The following is a 22,689-nucleotide window of genomic DNA, read 5'->3' on the forward strand; positions in this document are numbered from 1 at the left end:
AAGAAAGTATTCAAGAGCTGGCAAGGAATTAAGAAGTTGTTAGAAACTGTTATCTGTTCAATTGAGTCCCCTTTAAAATATGTTGAAATTCTAACCCCCTGTACCTGTGAATATGATCTTATTTGGAAATAGGATCTTTGCAGATATAATCAGGTTAAGATGAGGTCATACTGCATTAGGGTGGGCCCTAATCCAATATAACTAGTGTCCTTATAAGAGAAGGAAAATCTGGGCATAGAGAGACGCAGAGGGAAGATAATCATGTGAAGATGGAGACAGAGATTGGAGTTATGATGCCACAGCCACAGAATGCCTGGGGCTACCAGAAGCTGGAAGAGGCAAGGAAGGATCCTCCCCTAGAGGCTTTGGGGAGAGCATGGCCTACAAATATTTGATTTCAGACTTCTAGACTTCAGAACTGTAAGAGAATACATTTTTTGCAGTTTTAGGTGATCCAGTTTGCTGTGCTTTGTTATAACAACCCAAGGAAATCAATACAGGCACCAAAACCTAAGTGAAAGTAGGAATCAGAAAAACCCTGAGTCCATTATATTTGAAGAACATGATGATTTGAAGTTTATGATTTCCTAGTTTCATGGAATATACAGAGGACAGGATACAAAACCTAAGGCTTGACCAGCATTAAGAATCTAGTAAAATATTCCCTACGCTTTACCTCCCATAAAGCTGGAACTGCAAAGGCCCATTATCTGAGTATAAAGATCAGCTAGAAATACTCCCACCCACATTTTTGTCATTAGAGTGAAAATTGCCTGTCTCAATCTTGTGCTAGGAAGAAAGGAAAAATTCTCTTCTGTGAACCCCTCCCTTGGAGCTATCATTCAAAATCAAAATACTTCATGGTTCAGAAAATCTCGAGAGGAGAATTTAACTTAAAGTTGTTAGAAGTTCTTAGGCATCTGCAAAAGTATACATGAATCCTCTCTGGGAAAGACCCCTTTAACCCAGGCCACAAAACTTCTCACAGCTAGAGTTCCAAGGAATGTGAGTTCAGTTTTTTTTTTTTTTAATCATGAAACAGACAAGGGAAAAAGAAAGAACCAAGAGCAAACACCAGCAAAAGCATTAGATAGCCAAATTTGATCTACAAAGTCTGCCAGTATTGAATCTATCAGAAGTAGGATATCAAATAAGTTGTATAATATATTTAAATAAATAAAAAGAGATTGAAATTATGAGTAAGAAGCAAGGGACTATAAAAAGACCAGTCATATTAGTATAAAAATAGAATTTCAAACATGAGAAATATAAAAATGTGAATTGAAAGCTTAATGGATGGATTAAACAGCCAGATGGATATTGTTAAAGGAAAAAAAATTGAGTAAACTGGAAAATAGAGCTGGAGAAATTATTCAGCATTACCCCAGGAAGACAAAGACAAAAATATGAAAGAAAGAGGTTGAGAGACATGTAAAAATGAGAGGGAGTGTCTAATATCTTAGAATTCCAAATGGAGATGATAGAAAGAGGATTAGACAAAAGCAGTATTTGAATAGATAATGACTGAAAATGTTCCCATACTGATGAAAGACACCAATCCTCAGGTTCAGGAAGTCAACCTATCCAAAGCAGGTTAAATACAAAAATATTCACATTTAGACATATCATAGTGGAACCACAGAAAGCCAAAAACAAAGGAGATCTTACAGCAGTCAGAGAGAAAAGATAGACTACCTAAAATTTAATGATAATTAGAGTAACAGTGGATTTTCCAATGGTAATAATGGAATCCAGAAGACCATGAAATAATATCTTCAATATGCTGAGAGAAAATATCAACTTTTATATGTATACTCAATTTTTTAAATCCTTCAAAAATAGGGAAGAAGAAAGCCATTTTCTGACACACAAAAACTGAGTTTGCTACTAACAGATCCTCAATAAAATAAATTTTAAAAGACATACTTCAGGTATAAGGAAAATGAGCCAAGAAGGAAATCTGAGGTAAAAAAAAGAATAATTAGCTCATATATGAGTAAATCTAAAGAAATATTCATAGTAAATAATGTATTGCAAGGTTATAAAAACAAATTAAAACTACAGTCTATGATGACAATTGTAAATAAGTTGGGAGGGGTGATTGTAAATAAAGTGCCCTAACATGCCTATATTATTAAATAATATAGGTTTTACAGTGCTGTGTTAGTTTCTGCTTTACAACAAAGTGAATCAGTTATACATATACACATGTTCCCATATCTTTTCCCTCTTGCGTCTCCCTCCCTCCCACCCTCCCTATTCCACCCCTCTCGGTGGTCACAAAGCACCGAGCTGATCTCCCTGTGCTATGCGGCTGCTTCCCACTAGCTATCTATTCTACATTTGGTAGTGTATATATGTCCATGCCACTCTCTCACTTTGTCACAGCCTACCCTTCCCCCTCCCCACATCCTCAAGTCCATTCTCTAGTAGGTCTGCTTTATTTTTTTAAGCATGCTTTAATTTGTAAGGAGTATTGTAGTCTTACTATAAGCAAGTCCCATTGCTTGGGGCTTAGTGACAGTCACCAAAGTTCAAAGTACTGCATTAGAGCATACAATTGGCTAAACCTAGATTATAGGCCCATGCTTAGCTGCCAGGGGTCAGGGACCCTTTCAGGTTCCATGGGCCCAAGTATTACACATGATGTGGTCCCTCATATAGGAAGGGAATTTAGAACTTTAGAATTTAGGTACAAATGTCCTCTAAAACATATAATATAATGTCTAGGATATTGTACTCCATATCCCAAATATTTTATCATAAATGAGATTTTTTAAAAAAACCTCTTTATTATGAACAACTTCAAACATATCCCAAAATAGAGAGAATAGTATAATAAATCCCCTTGCATCCATCACCCAGTATCAACATTATCAACTCATGGACAATTTGGTTTTAATCTCTGTCCCTACCCAATCCTCCCCAACTCCAGTTATTTTGAAGCAAATCTCAGACATTATATCATCAAAAAATTTTTCATTATGCATCTAAAGTAGAGAAGCACTTTTTAAAAGAAACATGATCACAATACTATTTCCGTCCTAAAAGTGTTGAAAAGAATTTCTTAATACCATCAAATATTCAATGTGTTCAAATTTCCCCCAATTCTCTCATAACATTTTTTACTTTGTTTTACAGTTGTTTCTTGAATCAAGATCCAATTGATTAATATATCTTGCAAGTCTCTATTAATCTACTGTATTTCTTTCTCCATCTCTTTTTTCTCCTTGTAATTTATTTTTAAAGAGATCAGGTTATTTGTCCTGTGGAGACTCCCACAGTCTAGATTTTCCTGATTGCATTCCCCTGATGTCATCTAACGTGTCCTTCTGTTCCATATATTTCTTCTAAATTGCTAGTTAGACCTAGAGATGTAGGTTCGATTTTGTAGCAAGAATATTTCATAGGCAGTATGCGCGTACTTTTATCACAAGGTACTTAATGTCTTGCTGTCTCTTTATCCTGTTTCATTGCTACCTCTAACATAAACATTTTGCTTTACTTTACACTTTAAAAAAATAAAAGGGAATATGTATATATTTGCATCTCCTCTTTCTTAGATAAATGGTAGTATGCTATGCACACTTTTCACTATTTTGTTTTTTTATTATATAAATTTTTTTCTGAAGACTACTTTATAATAGTATATAGGGGTATTCCTCATTGTTTTTTCATAGCTGCATGGTATTCCAATGCATGCACATTCCATGGTTTATTCTACCAGTTTCTTGTTGAGGGCATAGTGCTACAATGAATTGTCTTATGCATACTGTTTTTCATATTTTTCTGGATTATTGTTTGAATAGGTTCCTAAAAGTGAAATTGTGAGGTCAAAGGGCAAATGCATGTGTAATTTTGCTAGACATCATCAAATATCCTTCCAGAGGGGTAGTATTTTTCCCACCAGGAATGATGAAGGTGCCTGTTCCCTCACAGTCAACCAACAAAGTATGTTGTGGAATATTTGGGATGTTGCCAATCTGACAGATGAGAAGTGGCTTTCAGAGTAGTTTTAATTTGCATTTCGCTTATTAAGACCTAGGTTGAACAGCTTTTCACATGATTAGGCCATTTGCATTTCTTTTTTCCATGAGCTTTTCATATCTTTGGCCCATTTTCCTGCAGGATCGTTAATCTTTATTTTTAGAGTCTCTTTACACATTAGGGATGGTAATACTTTACCTATCATATACATTGCAAATATTTTCTCTCAGTGTGTTACTTGTTTTTTGTTACTTGTCTTTTGATTTTTCTTTTGGTGTTTTTTTGCCATGCAAGTTTTTTTTTTTTTTAATGTCAGCAAAGTCTTTTACCCACTACAAGGGTAAAGAAAAATTCACCTATGTTTTTTTCTAATACTTGTATGGTTGTATTTTTTACATTTTAATCTCTGATTCATTCAGAGTTGATCCTGATGTATGGTACGAGGAATAGACCCAATGTCTTATTTTTCTATATGGCCATCCAGTTATCCTAACACCTTCTATTTAAAATTACATCTTTTCCTCACTGGTTTGCAATACTACCTTTATCATAGACTAAATTGCCATACATATTTGGGTCTGTTTCTGGATTTTCTATTCTAGTTCCATTAATCTGTTAGTGTATTCATATACTAATATCACACAATTTTAATTATGTAGCCTTTATATTGTTTGTAAGTTCAAACTTAAAAATGTTTGTAAGTTATACTAAGTTTGTAAGTTGGATTCTGGCTTGCCAACTGTGTATCATGGAGATCTTGGATTCAAAGGAAGAGAAGATCTGTGAGAGACAGAAATATCACCTTTCCCACTTCCTTCCTATCTAGACTTTAAAATACTTAGTGTCAAGATTTATGGCTACTTAATTTTCAGACTGATGCTTGGAACCTAGTATGTGCTCAATGAACAGGTTTCAAATTTGAAGGCCAGTCAAGTGTAAGAGAATTTATTCTATATATCTCAGAAGGTTAGAGCCATGAACAGTGGGTTGGAAGCTGTAATGGATGTAGTTATCAATTCAATATGAGAAACAAATATTAGAATCATAAAAAGGAAGGGATGCCTAATGGAATCGTGAACTCCCTATAATAGGACATGAACATGACCACCCCTCGGTATTACTAGAAAGAGATGAGATTTATGACTGAAATACTAATAGTTAATAGTAGTGTAGCAGTAATTATATGTGAGCTACTGTCCTAAGTGCTTTACATGTATTAACTCCCTTAATCCTTGCAGCAACCTTGTGATGTGTAGAATCTTTTATTACCCCCACTTCCAGGAGGGTATACTGAAGCACAGAGAAGTGATATAACTTGCCCTAGGAAAATGGTAGGACATATATACACTACCAAATGTAAAATAGATAGCTAGTCAGAAGCAGTTGCATAGCACAGGGAGATCAGCTTGGTGCTTTATGTCCACCTAGAGGGGTGGGAGGGAGACGCAAGAGGGAGGAGATATGGGGATATATGTATATGTATAGCTGATTCACTTTGTTATAAAGCAGAAACTAACACCATTGTAAAGCAATTATACTCCAATAAAGATGTTAAAAGAAAATGGTAAAGCTGAGATTTCAACCCAGGAAAAGTGGCTTCAGAAACCATTATGCCTTATATAGATAGGCATAGTGTAGTGGCTTTCAGTAAGAAATCAGATCAGATTTCTCATGATCTCCTTGTGGGTTCATTTATGTGTGTATTCATTCATTCATTCTTGCCAGGTGTTGGGAAACTGGAGGTGAATGACATAGACCCTGTCTTTGAGTGGCCCTCAGTCTAGCGGGAGAGACAACCACCTCCCCATCTTCGAAGTATCAATACTAATCTAACAGATTATAGAAAATGTCATGAGCTTAAACAGGATGTTTTGATCCCTTCCTCCTTTGTGACTTTAAGGACTTCTGTGTTTTTTGATCTACCAATGGCGACTGTAGTAAGTATACAACTCAGAGAAACTGCTGACACTATTTCTTGTGAGAGTTCTAAAAAAAAAAAAATTTTTTTAATGCAAACTATTATTCTTTTTCTAAATTATGAGTAGTAGTAAATATCATCAACATGAACTAAAGCAACAAACAAAAATGAACACAGTAAAAATTTTAAAAGCTAAAAAATTGATTGAAGAAATGAATAGTAATATAATTTACATCTGCAAAATTTGATTCAGGAAAACTAAACTTGGTTGAAATCATGATCACAAAAGAAAGCTCTGTGATGGAGGCCATAATTGTAAAAAAGATGTAGATTTAAAAACTACTGATAGATAAGTCATATCTTAGTTGTAAAATCAATGCAAAAAAGTATTAACTCCATGAAAATAAGTCTAGTAAAATAAAATTAGAAAATTAGCATAAAAGGAAATATATTTTAATTACATTATATAGAAAATTGACCAAGAGAATTAAAGTCCCTTAATGACATTTATTCCAGAAAATACTTCCTGGATGAAAATTCATCATTGTGAATATAATTTGGATTGAAGCACTAAGTAAGGCATAACCCAGTGCTCAGGATCAAAATGGCAAGAATGAAAGATGCTGTGTGCATTACAGTAGCACCCAAGAGGGAGTGACCGCCGCTCTACCCCTGGGAGCTGGGTGAGGCTTCACAAAGGAGGCAGCACTTAGGCTGGGCCTAAGCAATGAAGGTGTGTTATTCAGGTGGGAAGAGGAGGACAGGTGTTCCAGAGAGTTGAGGTGACACGTGCAAAGTGACAGCTGAGAAAGAACATGACTATCGCTGAACTCTAAGGCTGGGAACTGGGGATCTGTAACATGGGGCTAAAACAGAGGGCCAGTGACAGGCAAGGTAGCGCCATCAGATGGAGAAAAAGAGTGGTCACTGGCAATCCAGCGGGTGGCCTTCGGTGGGCTCTTTGCTCATCCTGGCTTGTCCAACATATTCATCGGTGACTTAAGTAAAAGGAAAAAGTGGACTTATGGTGGATGACCTATTACTGGGAGAGTCCAGACAGACATTTCCTTGGTTACTAACATTGGCCTTTCTAGGTCTGAAATGTCTAAGAGTTGGTTTAGTGACATCAACTCTTGGGCAACAAAAGAAGATTATTATTTCGTAAAGCAGATACATACTCCACAGTTGGTAGGGGTATTAGGCCACAAGTCTGGAAGATGATGATAATATTATTAATCATAACAATAATGAGAGGAGGAACTTCCATTTATTGGATGCTATTGACCTATCACTTTGTTTATATTATCTCGTTAATTTTTATGTAAGTCCCATGAGGTCTGTGTTGTTATCCCCGTTTTGTAAGTTAGGAAGCTGGAAGTAATAGGATAAAATGCCTCCCCAAATCACTCAAGATAAGAACCAGCCTGGGGCTTCTCTGGTGGCGCAGTGGTTGAGAGTCCGCCTGCCGATGCAGGGGACTCGTGTTCGTGCCCCGGTCCGGGAAGATCCCACATGCCGCGGAGCGGCTGGCCCCGTGAGCCATGGCCGCTGAGCCTGTGCTTCCGGAGCTTGTGCTCCGCAACGGGAGAGGCCACAGCGGTGAGAGGCCCGCGTACCGCAAAAGAAAAAAAAAACAACAACAACACTGGATACCTCAATTTTAGGTACATCAACTAGTCTCTGCCAGCACAGTGACAGAGACGAGAAAAGGAAGAGAAGGGGTGTGGGCACCCGCGTTCTCGCTCAACTGGAAAGGTCTCAGGAGACCACCGGAAGCAACATCTCATAGAAAGCCTACAAGCAGATTCTCTGACCCACCCCCGCCACCCCGTCCCTGGAGACAGAGAAAATGAAACACCTTAAATTGGTTTTTAGTCTCTGTTGCTTCTAAATGTTATGGTTGGTCCAAGCCAGCTGGAGCTAGATTTCAGAATAAACCGCGAGCTTAGAGCAACATGTCCTTCTGTGTGGGGGCGGGGCGCGGGGTGGAGCATGTCGTGGGCTGCCACTGTTTTGTATCATTCTTTCGTAAACTGGGATCTGCTGTGGCATTGTCCTTCAGCTGCTGTCATGGGGTAAATAAAGCCTACAGGAGGCTGCAAGCCGTACAGTGGAATAACTATTCATCTATGCCGTCTTCTGAGGCCAAGGATTTTAAGACAGGAGACACAGGTTTCAAGGTTGCGGGCTTTTGTTCTTCCTAAGGGCATTTTCCCAGTGACTCAAAACTTTTGCTAAGGCATTGTCCATGTGTTCCCTTAGTGCTGTGTTAGATGCTAATAGTGGTCTGAGTGCTCATTGGAGGTCAAGACATAGCCTTTCCTGGTCCTTATAAATGAGTTATTAAAGTTTGACAAAGATGGCGTTGAGATTTCAAGCCCAGATGCTGAGAGATTTGGGGGTACCATTGACTAAGAAAGGGGTCTTTGGTGTAGAGAGGTGGTTTGTGGGGAAAAATGGGGCAAGTTTGATATTGGAAATAACAATGGAAATAACCAGAAAGCTCTCATTGTTCGTCCATCTATTTATTTACACAGTGGACATTTATTATGCTGCTTGTGTTCTGCACTTGGCATTAGGGGAGAAATGTAATACCCGGATCTTGACTTCAGCAAGAAGCCAGAACTAAAGGTAAAGAGAAGATTTGGAGTTGAGACAAGGGATCAGGTGCCCTCTGTGTCCCCACTGAAGCTAAGAGGATAGAGGAGCCTAGAGAGGATGAAAGTCTGAACTAGAAAGAGATTTTAGAATTGAGCATGGGCATAGGAAATGGGGCAGGTGGCAGGGTGGTGTCCATAGTTACAGTGAAGAATTGACTAGAAAGAGAAGAGCTGTGTTGGTGGAAAGTCACAGATGTCATGGGAAGCATTTCAGGATTGCACTAGTCATGGTAAGATGACCACTAATGATAATAGCTACCATTTGCTCATTGTTTACTTTGTGCTTGGTGCTTTTATTTATTTAATACTAGACACTGTGCTGAGCGCTGGGCATACAGTGATGAACAGGATTGTCTACCTTGTACCCTTTTAGAGCTTACATCCTGGTGAGTTTTATGCTGTATGTCATTTTGTCCTGAGAACCACAAGAGGCTAGAATTATTATCCTCATTTTACAGACAAGAAGACTGAGGCTCAGAGAGGATGAGTCAGTTGCCCAGGTCCCACATAGAAAGAGTTTGGTGGAGCTGGGATTTGAACACGGTTCTGTCTGATGCCTAAGCCTCTAAAACCCTGTACTGTGAGAATATGAGTGGAGAAAGGGCATCCAGATGCAAGTGGAAGAAGCCTTTGAGGGGACAGTTGGGGTCAAGAATACAGATTTCAAAGGAGGGATTGAGGGGGCGAGGAGTTTAGAGATTTTATTTGACCAAGAATGGAGGGAGAGGGATTTCTTGAAAACTGCTTGCAGGCACAGGCCAAGTACAAGGGCCCTGGGAAAATATGGACTTGACCTTGAGAGAGGGGTTGACATTGTCCTTCTAGGTGGTCAGCTGTAGCCAGCCCTGCTCTGTCGGAATGTGTGCCGCTAGGCGTGGCCTCCTGGGACCGTGGGGCCTGAAATTCCCGGGGCCCTTGAGATCTGAGCATCCTGGGGCCTACGAAGCCTAAACCTCCGGGATCGGGGTCTTCTCTGCTTGTGATCTCCATATGGGAGGGGAGCTTAGCGCTCCAAGCAGCCCAGGGCCAATCATTCTGTCATGCTGGGTAGCCAGAAGGTATCTGAAAACATTGAGAGGAAGACCCTTTGCCATAGCACATTATCTTTAGCTCACCAGCCACAGAGAGACTCTGCAATTACAAAGCAGCCGCTAAGCAGACACAGCTTAACAGTACGTTGTAAAAGTTTTACGGTTAGTAAAGATAAGTACAAAATTAATCCCTAAAGAACAAAGCAATTTTAAAAGTACATAATGAAGCAGTTACCTAGAAATGGTGGGGAGGAGAAGGAAGAGGACCCATGGATAATTTTATTCTGGAAGGGTCTTCACACTTTTGTTTCTTTAATGGTATTCAATGAGAGAGCCATTGCAAAGTAAGATTAATAAGCTGCACAGAAGAGGTAACAATTGATAAAGGGGTTTGAGAGCCAAGCTGAAGAAAATTTTACCTTGTTAAAAAGTTGGGACCAAGGTGGAAAATAGCTATAAAGGCCATTATTGGGACCATTAATGAAATTTGATTATAGGCTGTGGATTAGATAACAGTAATGTCTCAATGTATAATTTCCTGACTTGGGGAAAAAAGCAAGAGCAAAAGCGTAGAAAACCTGGGAGCCAGCGATGGAAGTTAAAAGTTGCAGAGAGTCAGTTTCTCACTCCTTTTCTTATTCTTTTTTTGTTTTGTATTTTGTCTTTCTTTAATTGAGTCTGCCTGCTGCTTTGTATTGTGCCCTTCGAAGGTAACTTCTTTGCCACCATTACATCGTATTTCCAATTTTCCAGGAAGGGACCCACCAGGCAAGGCCAGAATTAGGTCCTCAAAATGACTGATAGAAATTGAGCAGGGACTGCCCCCCCTTCCTTCCCTCCTCACCTCCTCTTTCTCCTCCTCTTTCTCTCCCTCTCCTCCCCCTCCTCCTCTCCTCCTTCTCTCCCTCCTCCTCCCCCTCCTCTTCCTCCTCCTCCTCCCCTTCCTCTCCCTCTCCTCCCCGTCCTCCTCTCCCTCCTCCTCTCCTTCCTCCTCCCCTTCCTCCTCCCCTTCCTCTCCCTCTCCTCCCCCTCCTCCTCTCCTCCTTCTCTCCCTCCTCCTCCCCCTCCTCTTCCTCCTCCTCCTCCCCTTCCTCTCCCTCTCCTGCCCCTCCTCCTCTCCCTCCTCCTCCCCTTCCTCCTCCCCTTCCTCCTCTCCTTCCTCTCCCTCTCCTCCCCTTCCTCTCCCTCTCCTCCCCCTCCTCCTCTCTTCCTCCTCTTCTTCCTCCTCCCCCTCCTCTTCAGCATCAGCATCTGTATCAGCATGATCACCATCCAAACAGCGTTGTGGTTTTCTTTTGAAAAATCCTCATACTCACACATCTGAAATTGCAGAAGGGGAATTAAGAGACATCTACTCCCATTGCAAATGCTCTTCACTTTGTAAAGCGAGGCAAGGGGCAAGATCCTGATGAGTAAAATTTCCCAGTGCTTACCAATGACGGTTTACAGAAATTATCCCTACACACAAGTTTTTCCATCAAGCAGGCTTACCTGCACATAAAGTCAGCCCTGAAGATAGAGAGTTATGCCCAGTAACACCCCCAGGAAACATTTACTCCCCGAGGTCCTGTCGCTCTCTGTGTCTGGGCTCTCTCTCTAGTTTTGGATAGTCTAAGGAACGGGACCTCTTTCCTTGCTTAGTGCTGGCCACACCCAATGCAATGTGTCTGGCTTTATTCGTTATGCCTACTTCAAGTGCTGCTCATCAGTGAGTGGGGGTCTTGGTGGCGTGTGTCATTTTCACTGCCTTAGAATTGCTAGTCCTATAAATAAGTCATGGCGTAGGGGAGAGAAAATATTAGTCATACTATGATGTCAAGGCAGATGCTTATCTTGGGTTTCAGTATTTCTAAAATCAGGTTGTGCCTGGTAAATTTGGCATATATAGATAAATAATAAATATATAAATAAATTACAATTTATTATCCAAATCAGAACACTTTTGAGAGTAAAAGTGGATACCACTAACTGTTACACTGGACCGGCAGGCATGAACCAATGTTGTCATGGGCAAACCAGGACATATGATCACTTAATTTATAATTTTATATGTACATTTAATGCAATTTCATTCATTTGACGTTACTTGGTAGGCGCCTGCCATAGGTGACATCGGGCATACAATGTTTAACATTGAGCATGTAATGCTTAAAATTACATGCTTAATATTTGGCATATAATGTTTAAAAAGTAAACACAGCCCCTTCCCTCTTGGAGCTGATGGTATAATGGGACAGACAGCTGATAAAAGGGAACAAAGAATAGATGTATAGTTACAAATTGTATTGAGTGCTGTATTAGTCAATTCCGGCTGCCATAACAAAATACCATAGACTGGATGGCTTAAACAACAGAAGTTTATTTTCTCACAGTTCTGAAGGCTGAAAGTCTGAGATCAGGGAACCAGCATGGACAGATTCTGGTGAGAGCTCTCTTCCTGGCTTCCAGACAGCCACCATCCTGCTGTGCTCTACATGGTGGAGAGAGAGCTCTACGGTCCCTTCCTCTTCTTATAAGGACACCAGTTGTGTCTGGTCGGGATTCAGCCCATACAACCTTATTTGACCTTCATCACATCCTTAAAGGCTCTATCTCCAGTACAGTCACATGGTGGGGGGCTAGTGATAAGGCTTCAACATATGAATTTTCGGGGTCGGAGGGACACAATGCAAAACACAGAATGTAAGTTTCCAGAAGTCATGGGCTTTGTAGGTTTTGTTCAGTGACAAAATTCCCGTCTCATATTACAGCCCCCAGCACATATTACAGCCCCCAGCACAAAGGAAGGAAATACTAAATAAATAATGGTTGAATTGAATTAAAGTAGAGAAGGGACATGATCTGATTTATAATTTTAGAAGATGGACTGGACAGCAACAAACTTGCAAACAAGCAAAAAAACTTGTTAGAAGGCTATTGATAGGCGGACGGAGGGGACACGGGCTCACTGCTGTGTGTGCCCTGCAGTCTGTCCCTCACTTGCCGCCGACGGCCCGACTCGTCGCCCGCAAGCTGTGCCGCCGCCCCACAGAAATGCTTCGATTACCCGCAGTCCTTCCCCAGATGAGGCCAGTGTCCAGGGCACTGGCTTCTCATCTCACTCGGCCTTATGCCAAAGATGAAAAATTTGGTGCGGATGCCCGAGCCTTAATGCTTCAAGGTGTAGACCTTTTAGCTGATGCTGTAGCCGTTACTATGGAGCCAAAGGGAAGGACAGTGATTATTGAACAGAGTTGGGGAAGTCCCAAAGTGACAAAAGATGGTGTGACAGTTGCAACGTCCATTGACTTAAAAGATAAATATAAAAATATTGGCACTAAACTTGTTCAGAATGTTGCCAATAACACAAACGAAGAGGCTGGGTATGGCACCCCTACTGCTACTGCACTGGCACGCTCTATCGCCAAGGAAGCCTTCGAGAAGATTAGCAAAGGTGCTAATCCAGTGGAAATCAGGAGAGGTGTGATGTTAGCTGTTGATGCTCTAATTGCTGAACTTAAGAAGCAGTCTAAACCTGTGGCAACGCTAGAAGAGATAGCCCAGGTTACTGTGATTTCTGCAAATGGAGACAAAGAAATTGGCAACATCATTTCTGATGCGATGAAAAAGGTTGGAAGAAAGGGTGTTATCGCAGTAAGGCATGGAAAAACACTGAATGACGAAGGAGAAATTATTGAAGGCATGAAGTTTGATAGAGGGTATATCTCTGCATACTTTATTAATACATCAAAAGGTCCGAAATGTGAGTTCCAAGATGCCTATGTTCTGTTGAGTGAAAAGAAAATTTTGGTGTCCAGTCCATTGTTCCTGCTCTTGAAATTGCCAGTGCTAACCATAAGCCCTTGGTCATAATTGCTGAAGATGTGGATGGAGAGGCTCTAAGTACACTTGTTCTGAATAGGCTGAAAGTTGGTCTTCAGGTTGTAGCAGTCAAAGCTCCAGGTTTTGGTGACAACAGAAAGAACCAGCTTAAAGACATGGCTCTTGCTACTGGTGGTACAGTATTTGGAGAAGAAGGGCTAACTCTAAATCTTGAAGATGTTCAGTCTCATGACTTAGGAAAAGTTGGAGAGATCATTGTGACCAAAGATGATGCCATGCTCTTGAAAGGAAAAGGTGACAAAACTCAAATTGAAAAGCGTATCCAGGAAATCATCGAGCAGTTAGATATTAAAGCTAGTGAATATGAAAAGGAAAAACTGAATGAACGTCTGGCAAAACTCTCAGATGGTGTTGCTGTGCTAAAGGTTGGTGGGACAAGTGACGTTGACGTGAATGAAAAGAAAGACAGAGTTACAGATGCCCTTAATGCTACGTGAGCTGCTGTTGAAGAAGGCATTGTTTTGGGAGGGGGCTGTGCCCTGCTTCAGTGCCTTCCAGCCTTGGATTCAAAACTCCAGCTAATGAAGATCAAAAAATTAGTATAAAAATTATTTTAAAAACACTCAAAATTCCTGCAATGACCATTGCTAAGAATGCAGGTGTCGAAGGATCACCGAGAGTTGAGAAAATTCTGCAAAGTTCTTCAGAAGTTGGTTCTGACACTGTGCTTGGAGATTTTGTGAATATGGTGGAAAAAGGAATCACTGATCCAACTAAGGTTGTAAGAAGTGCATTACTGGATGCTGCTGGAGTGGCCTCTCTGTTAACTACAGCAGAAGTCGTAGTCACAGAAATTCCTAAAGAAAAGAAGGATCCTGGAACAGGCGGAATGGGTGGAGTGGGAGGTGATATGGGAGGTGGCATGTTCTAATTTCTAGAATAGTGCTTTACCATCATTAGTGAGCTGTGAAAGGAAGCTCAAGGCAGCGTTCCTCACCAATAACTTTAAGAGAGGTCAGTTGAAGGAGATGACTGGAGAAAAGGCTGGCTGATGTTTAAGAAAATCACTATAACCATCAGTTACTGGTTTCAGTTGACAACATAGAATGGTTTACTGCTGTCATTGTCCATGCCTACAGATAATTTATTTTGTATTTTTGAATAAGGACATTTGTACATTCCTGGTTAAAAAAAAAAAAAAAAAAGAAGGCTATTGATAGAGTTGTCCACACAAAAATAATTGGACCAGGATGTTGTCTGTGCATATTGAGAGATGTGATTAAATTTAAGCTATATTTAGGAGGTAGAACTGACTGTATTTGCTGATGCATTACTGGCTGTGAAGGGGGAGAAAGGAACAGGACATAATTATGGATGAGTTACATAATTATTTATGTAGGTTTAAGGCGTGGGCTATTAGATGGACGAGGGGAAGATGAAGGGACAGCTGGGGAGGTAGGGAAGGAAATCAAGAACTTGGTTTTGGACATGGTAAGCTTGCGATGCCTGAGAGATACACACGTGGAGGTGACATGTAGGCAGGTGGATATATAAATCTCGAGCTCAGCAGAATGTGGTGTTTCCTCCTGCCCTGAAAAGTTCTTATTACAGCGGTGGTGAATCTTATCATCAATGGAATCTTCCACTGATAATAGTTATACCTCACCCTTAGCGGGCTCTAAACTTGGGCTAGGTGTTGAAATTCTCTCATTTGATCCTCACAACTACTTTTGCAATGTGTCATTTTTGTGACACATTGCACACAAGAAAACTGAATATTAGAAAGTGAGATGAAATGTCTGAAGTCACCAATCCAGCATTGGGAAATGTAGGATTTGACACCAAGACTGTTTAACCCCTGTTCTCTGACCACAATGTCCTCCTGTCTCGCAAGAGGCAGAGGTCTTGGAAACATTTCCTACTGTGCTTCTATATTATCATGTGACTTTGAACCTCAGGTGAGAAATGAAAAGTAATGTTAGGTCCCCTGCAGTTCTGCTATACTGCAATGCTGATCTCTTTTGTAAATCCCATTTTTAATGTGAGTTTGCTGTAGGTACCTATCAGAGATGAAACCCAAGCTGACAGTTCATTTTGATGTGTATGAAAAGGGCAAATCTCTTTAAGTGAAGACCCAGCACACTCGCTTTCTTAATCTGAATTCCAGTGGACTAAGAGGAAAACTCTTTAGAACAAATACTTCTGAGTGAGAAAATGTTCAGCATCTCAGATTCATTTTATCATCTGAACGATAACCTTGAGCGTTCCTCTGAGCCGAATGTGGGTGTGATGCTTGGGCCAGACACACAACTTTTCCTCTAATGTTTGCACCCAGGGTCTGCCAAACTTCCCCACCTATGCTGTCCCAGTGACACATGGGTCACCTGTCATCTGGATCCACCATGCTGGGAGGTGACAGATTGTATTATACTTTCCTCTAGTGATTCTGATTGCCCTGCATTTCAGAAAGGACCCTCCTGACTTATCCTCCTGGCTTATCCTTTGGACCAGTGTCCCCCTTTTGGTGTGTGTGTGGGGGGGAGGGGCATCTGGTATGGACAGTCAATTTGAATTTGATTGGAACATGCTAATGAGCCGTTCATATGGGGAGTAGGGGTCGTTTCTGATTAGATTAAGCTTCTGAGAGAGGAAAGAAACAGCCACTGATTAAAGACATAAAAAAGAAGACACACTAAATGTGTCGGTGGGTCATCTTCATATAGCAAAGTATAAACTAAGCATAGTCCTGGGGACCAGCTTTGAATAGCAGCCGGGTAGAGTGAGCTTTTCTGAATACATCCACAGAAGGTGCTCACAGCAATTCAGAGGGGCTTAACCCACCAGAGAGGGCTCTGAGAACTCCTGAGTAAATGGATGGCCTGAGTTATCTGATAAAAATGACTCTCACACTAGGGACGGGAAGGGTTTTATCTGGTTTTCAGAAAATGGTTCCCTGAGTCCCTGTGACATTCAAGCTCATTATTCTCTAACAGCGTCAGCGATGGTAATGGGGCCAGAGATCTTAGTTCAAAACAAAAGATACAATTAGAGTAGAGGGCGCACGTGTCAATGGAATCCTGATTTGGAACGTGGCCAATACTTCTGTCTCAGAGCTTGGGGCTTCTGTAGTTTTGGATAAAAACGCCTGGGCTGCAACTAACCTTGTCAGCTTCATGCAGGCGGAAGCTGTGAGGGTCAGCCCTGCTAGACTGTGTCACCTGACCAGGGCTGGCGGTGTGGCTGCAGCCCCGCCTCCCCTGGCTCACACTAGGATCTGTAGAGCTGCCATGGGGCTGCTACCTGTGGCTGTCGGAGGAACCCTGAGTCATGCATGTTCTCCAAGCCCCTGGCTTCTCCTCTTCCAGCCTGCTGGCTTCTCCTTTGGTTTTCTGACTGCTGCTCTGGTTCTGAACTGGAACCAGACTCTCCCCTACAGCCTGTTTTGCAGGAGTCCTAATACCTGCCTACCCCTGGCAGCTCCCTCTCTCCCCCCTGGAGATTAAATCTCCTCTCTGTATCTTCAGTCCCTAGTGGGGACCTGCTCTGAAGGGACTCATCATCTGGACCTGGACAATCTCTCCCCATGCCTAGAAACTTCTGCTGCAAAGTCTCACCCAATAGATTGAACCCCTGTTTATCCATGCTGCAGGGCCCAAGCCTCTCTGGTCACTTTGCCTCTCCACATGCTGGCAGCTTGTATGAATCAGGGAAATGATCACAGTCTGCAACAGCAGCCCCCAAACCCCAAAGGCTGAACCCAGGACAAGTTTATTTCTCACTCACTTCACAGTCCTCTAAATGTTGGGGGGCTCTCCTGGGCAGCTCCTCTCCAAGTGGTAACTGAGGACTCAGGTTGCTTTTCTTGGGGGTTCCCCGTCTTTGAACTTCAAGGTCATCTTGGCGTAAACATCCAGCGGATTGGGAGGAGAAGTGTTCATGGGTTTCCCACACTGGATACTTACCCACCTGGGCCTGAAAGTGACAGCTGTAATTTCCTCTCTTATTTCATCGGCCTGAGCTGCTCACACAAGCTCTCCTGACTTCAAAGAAGGCTGAGAGATGTAGAGGAACACACAGATATTCGTAAGCAATAGGAGTCAGCCACATTCTTGGAGACCACCCTTCTCCTGGCTTCACTTCCCCAACCCCAGGTAGGACCAGGCCTGTCTTCTTCCTTTTCTTCCATTCTGTCTTGAGTCCACCCTAGCCTGCATTTGGACAATAGTAATCAGGGCTGTTGGCTGCTATGAGTTTAAAGGTAACCATGTATAAGTTTACCTTGTTTGGAACCACTGAAAGAAGGCTTCTAATCTCGATGACCACGTGTTTGCTAAGCGATCCTCCTGGAATTTCCCATAAGGAAATTAACTTTCATGGTCCCAATCTTTAGAGTCAGAGCATTAGGGTCCAGGGAAAGCTGGGGCCCCTGTCTATGATGGGCTGGTTTGCTGAGCTTGGCACCATGGCTGCCCCTGGGTTTTCTATAGGTAAACAGCTATTTCAGGAAATCTCAAGTCCCTGCAAAACAGCCTTTTAACTTTTTCTTGATGAAAAGTTTCCAGACTTTCCAGCCCAGCTGGTCTCTTCTTGGATTCCTGCCAGATGAATCCTCCTGCTGCCTTCTGATAGTTATGAAGGATCCCTTTCAAACAGGGAAACTGCTTCAAGGGCTTCTTACAGCTGACCCCAAATCAGACCCCTTCAGGGACATCTTCCAAGAAAGAGCATCATTTTTTTTTTTTTTTTTTTTTTCCGAGCAGCAATTCGGTCCAAAAGACCTTTCAGCAGTGTTTTATTGTAAGAATAGGGCTTGGGAAACTGGATACCCAGGGAGTGTTTTTCTGTGGAGTTTGATGGAAGAATAGCATTGTCAGACTTTAAAAAATGTTTCCTTACACTTGAAAATAATGAAATATCTGCCTTTGGAAACCTGGGAGAGCACCGAGGAAAGTGCACAGGCGGATGACTCAGAACTAAGGCTCAACTCTCAATCCTTCATTCATGCAATTTATTGAGTATCTATCATGTGCCAGGCCCTGTTTAGGCTCTTGAGATTCCTTAAGGAGAGCAAGGTGGCCATGGGTCTTCTCTCACAGGCTGGTGTTTTGAGCCCATAAATAGGAAAAAAGCTCCATCTCACTGGTACTCAGGGAAATGCAAATTAAAACTACAGTGAGAGTGAATTTCACACCCATCTATGAACGATGCCAAATGTTGGCAAGATTGTAAAGCAACATGAGTGCTCATCTGTTCTGGTGGGACTGGAACATGGGATTCTCACTTTGGAAGAGTTTCACTCTCCCTGGGAGAGTTGAATGTGTGTTATAACCTATGGCTCAGAAATTCCACTATGTGTAGATACACAGAGAGGTGCTCTCTCTTGGGCGCCAAGAGATGTGTATAAGAATATTCGAAGGAGCACTCTTTATAATCCTGAAAACAACCAGACTGTGGACCACCAGGAGAATGCATAAATAAATGTCTGTACATTTATACAATGGAACACAATGGTGATGAAAATAAATGAAGCAAGAAGCAAGTTGAAGAATGCAGACAATATACTTCCATTTATACAGCATTTAAAACCAGGTAAAACTAAGGACGTAGTTGAGCTTGATGGCAAGGAAATTATTAACAAGATTCAGGATAATGGGTTACCTTTGTGGGTAAGGAGGAGCACATGGAGATTTCAATGTTGCTGCCAGTACTGTTTCTTAAGTGGGTGGTAGGTAAACAGTTGTCCCTTGTGTTATGTGTCTTTAAACTGTACATATAAAATGTACACAGGCACACAGCTGGAGGAGGTATAGGTGACATGGGAATGCAGAGCAGAGGCATTTACCAAATTCAGGGCAGACAGGGAAAGTAGGTAGGAATTAGCCAGGCAAATAAATATATGTGATAGGGGGAAGAGGCTGACAGCCTCTGGCTTTTGACTTAGCTTTACCCAGGTTTGACCTCTCTTTCCTTCTCATTCCCATGCACGGCTGCTACTAGAGTGAGACGCATGCGGTGTCTAGGTGATGCCCTAGTCAGTGTCTTTGTTTGCCTGCATTTCTGACCCTACAACCACTCTGCAAACACGTTGCTGGTCTTCTGCCAGCCATTCTCAGGCCTCAGCCTCCATCTTCCTTGTCTTCCTCCCCGCAGCCTGCCTGGGTTGGCTTTTGACTCTTGTCTCAGCATTTCACAGCCAAGTTAGGTGAGACAGCTACACATAAAAAGGTAATTAACAACATGAGCCAATAAATAAGGACCACTTGAGTGACACAAATCGTGTTTCAGGACTTTGGAGGAACAGGGCCAGGCTGGCTTTGGATGGACAGAGAGCAGGAAGGAGGATGTCTGGGCTAAGGGAACAGTGGGAACATTTTGCCAAGAGAGAAGAGCTCATTAAATAACATAAAGAGATAAAAGCTGGACAGGATTTGGGATCTTATCCTGTGAACTGTGGTTATGAAGTACAAAACTAAGGTGCTACCGCCCCCCAATCACTTACCGTCGGTAGATATTACTAATAAATGGTGGCATGCTTTTCCACTGAGCCCAGACGGAGCCTCAGAATCCTTCTTAACCCAGTGCTTCAGAAGGATATTAACCAGTGAATGGATTTAACATGGGAGTGTTATCTGCTATTCCTACCAAAGACTACAGAGTGATCACCAGACTCTGAGTAGGAGAAATGGTCACACTGTGTCCTGATGTCTTGCCTCCAGTGTCTCCCTATTTTATAACTCCCAATTCACAACTCTACCGGTTGTCTCAAATACTGGGTAATATTTGAGGTAATGGCAAGAACACTTAGAACCGCAGAATGCAAAAAGTAGAAGGTATCTAACATGTCACTGAGTCCAGCTCCTCCATTTGGCAGCTGGGAGAAGAGGCTTGGGAAGGAAACAGGTCTGTTTATGTAAGTGGCAAATATAGGACATAAACTCAGTCTTCTGACCCTGACCTTGTTCCAGCAGCGCCCAGCCCTGGGAAGGGAAAGGAACCTGATCCTTCCTAAGAACATACTAGATGCCTGTCTTTGCTAGAGGGAGCTTTTCATACAGCATCTCTTTTAAACCTGCCAGTTGCCCCAATAAAAAGGCAACTGATATCCAAGAACAGGTCCAAGTCAAAGGCTAATTAATGTGTGACAGAGGCAGGATTCACACTCTGTCTACCAGCCCCCAAGACCTGCGTGCTTTCTTGTAGTTCCCAGATGGATGCACCAAGTTTTTTCAGAAACAATCACAGGGTTAGGGCTCCCTGGGAAGGGCTGTTGGTGAGTGTGACTCGCTCTTCTGTTTACAATAGTTCAGGTTCTTGGTCACGTCTGGGGGCAGCCCAGCAGCTCCTCCGTGGGCATCTGGAAGCCTCAGCTAGGTGGGGGGCTTTCTATACAGTGAGTTCATGGTTCTATAAGACGAAACCGCCTGCAATCGCCCAGGTTCATTTGATAACTTCCCAAGTTTTATAATGGTAATTCAAGCTCTGCAGCCAAAGGAACTCTTCTCGTTTGTAGCAGCATTCACTTAAATGTCAGAGCTTTGCTGAAAAACCACTTGGGTTTGAAGGAAGTCATTGTGTTCAGTAAAATCTGGCACATTTTATGTTTATGGCCTTTATTAGAGGAGCCAGCTAAGCGAGTTAAGCTGCCTCTCTATATGGTGAATGAAAGCCCAGGGCTCTGGGATTGCTGGAATCACTCATTCAGATCACAGTTATTGAACATGTCCTGAGTGCCTGGTGCCTGGTATATGCAACGTGCTCCTTGTCTTCCTGGAGCTTATACTTTAGCAGGGCAATGGAGGTGGAGGGCAGACAATGAACAGAGAAATAGGTAAATAGAAGTATTGTGAGTAAGCATTAACAAGAAAAAGGGTGGGGTGCTAAAAGTATTCAGAGGGGATCTAATTTAGACTGAGTGGGTGAAAGAAGGTAAGATTTGAGCTGGGTAACAAGTGGGAGATTTATTCCAGAAAGATGGAATAGCAAGTGAAAAGGCACAGAGACAGGAAAAAAATTGGTGTGGTCAAGAAACATGTTGCCCAGCGCTCATCCAGAAGCCACAAGGCCCAGCCTTGGGCTGACGTGCCACCAGGCATCCCCAGTGCCTGTAAGACTAGCACACGCCTCACTTGTTATGAGCCTGGGTCACAAGCGCGCTAGGTAAAAATTAAGTTCTACCTTGGTAGTGGCTTCCTGTGCCCTGCGACCTCATGTGCCTTCTTGGTTGTTGACCCTTGGTCTTCATTTCTCAGCCACCCCTTTGGTACCCAACCTTGCCCTTCCTCCTCTTGGCATGTCCACCCCCTAGAACTTGCAATGCTAAGCCATCATTCTGTCCCACATCTTTGCCCTCCCTCCAGCGGCCCTGCTTCTCTGGCACAATGCCTCCCGTCTATAGCCTCTATCTGGTTTGGGTCTTGCCACATCATGCCAGCTAAGACCTGTGTTCCAGGCCTGGATCCCTTTTACCTCCTCATCCTCCCAAACCTCCGTGGAAGCTTCATGATGTCATCTTTCATGAGGTCCAAATGCCAGTGATTTTCTTTCCTATCCTTTGTCTGCCATCCACGAGAGGGTCTCTGAGATCAGCTGTGGGTAAGACTTCTGAGATTCTCTATGGAGTGAGCCATTGGTCAGTGGAGCTGCTCATCCTGTGGGGATCGTGGAGCACAGGCTCTCTCTTGTTTATTTCAGGGTCATTGGGCAGGGTCCAGAAGTGGAGGGGCAAACATGCCAAATACACATCTTCTGCTCCAACCAGAAGCTGCCAGGAGCCCAAAGGCTATATCCGAGGCAGATGCTCACAATAGATGAGTTTCTTTTCACAGGAGAGAGGAGAGCGGAGACAAGCTCTAGGTGGACAGGTGCTACCAGTCTCTGAAGAGGGGTCTGTGCCTGCTGGGCCAGGCACTCTGGAGGGCAGCACGTCTGTTGTCTGTTTTGGGCTTCAGCCAGACACGTGACTCCTCTGCAGTCATTTGTCCCCTGAAGGTGGCTGTACAGGAGAAGCCAATAGCAGCAATCATAATGGTTATTATAAAATACTCAATAATAGCAAGTGCAGGCTCAGGGCATACAATATTCCAAGCACTACGACAGGGGCTTCCAGAGCCCACAGCTCAGTGTAGCAATAACTGTAATTTGAGTTTCATAGATGGGATGTTAAGTACCCCAGAGTTGCCGCTCAACCAGCGCATGGTGGGGCCAGAATAGACCCAGATGTCCTGATCCCACCTCGACTGCCATGCATACAGAGCTCACACGGAGGCAGGCT

The 22,689-nt window shown here is 42.6% G+C and overlaps 1 protein-coding gene and 1 pseudogene across 2 annotated transcripts in view; both read left to right on the top strand.

The window, feature by feature from the left end:
- The window catches only part of GALNT18 (polypeptide N-acetylgalactosaminyltransferase 18), a 349,313-nt gene that overhangs the window by 255,401 nt on the left and 71,223 nt on the right, over positions 1 to 22,689 (top strand). The window lies entirely within an intron of this gene.
- LOC131759183 (60 kDa heat shock protein, mitochondrial pseudogene) lies at positions 12,630 to 14,427 on the top strand (annotated as a pseudogene).

Source organism: Kogia breviceps, chromosome 7 (assembly GCF_026419965.1).
Source record: "Kogia breviceps isolate mKogBre1 chromosome 7, mKogBre1 haplotype 1, whole genome shotgun sequence".
In the NCBI taxonomy this organism is placed as follows: Eukaryota; Metazoa; Chordata; class Mammalia; order Artiodactyla; family Physeteridae; genus Kogia; species Kogia breviceps.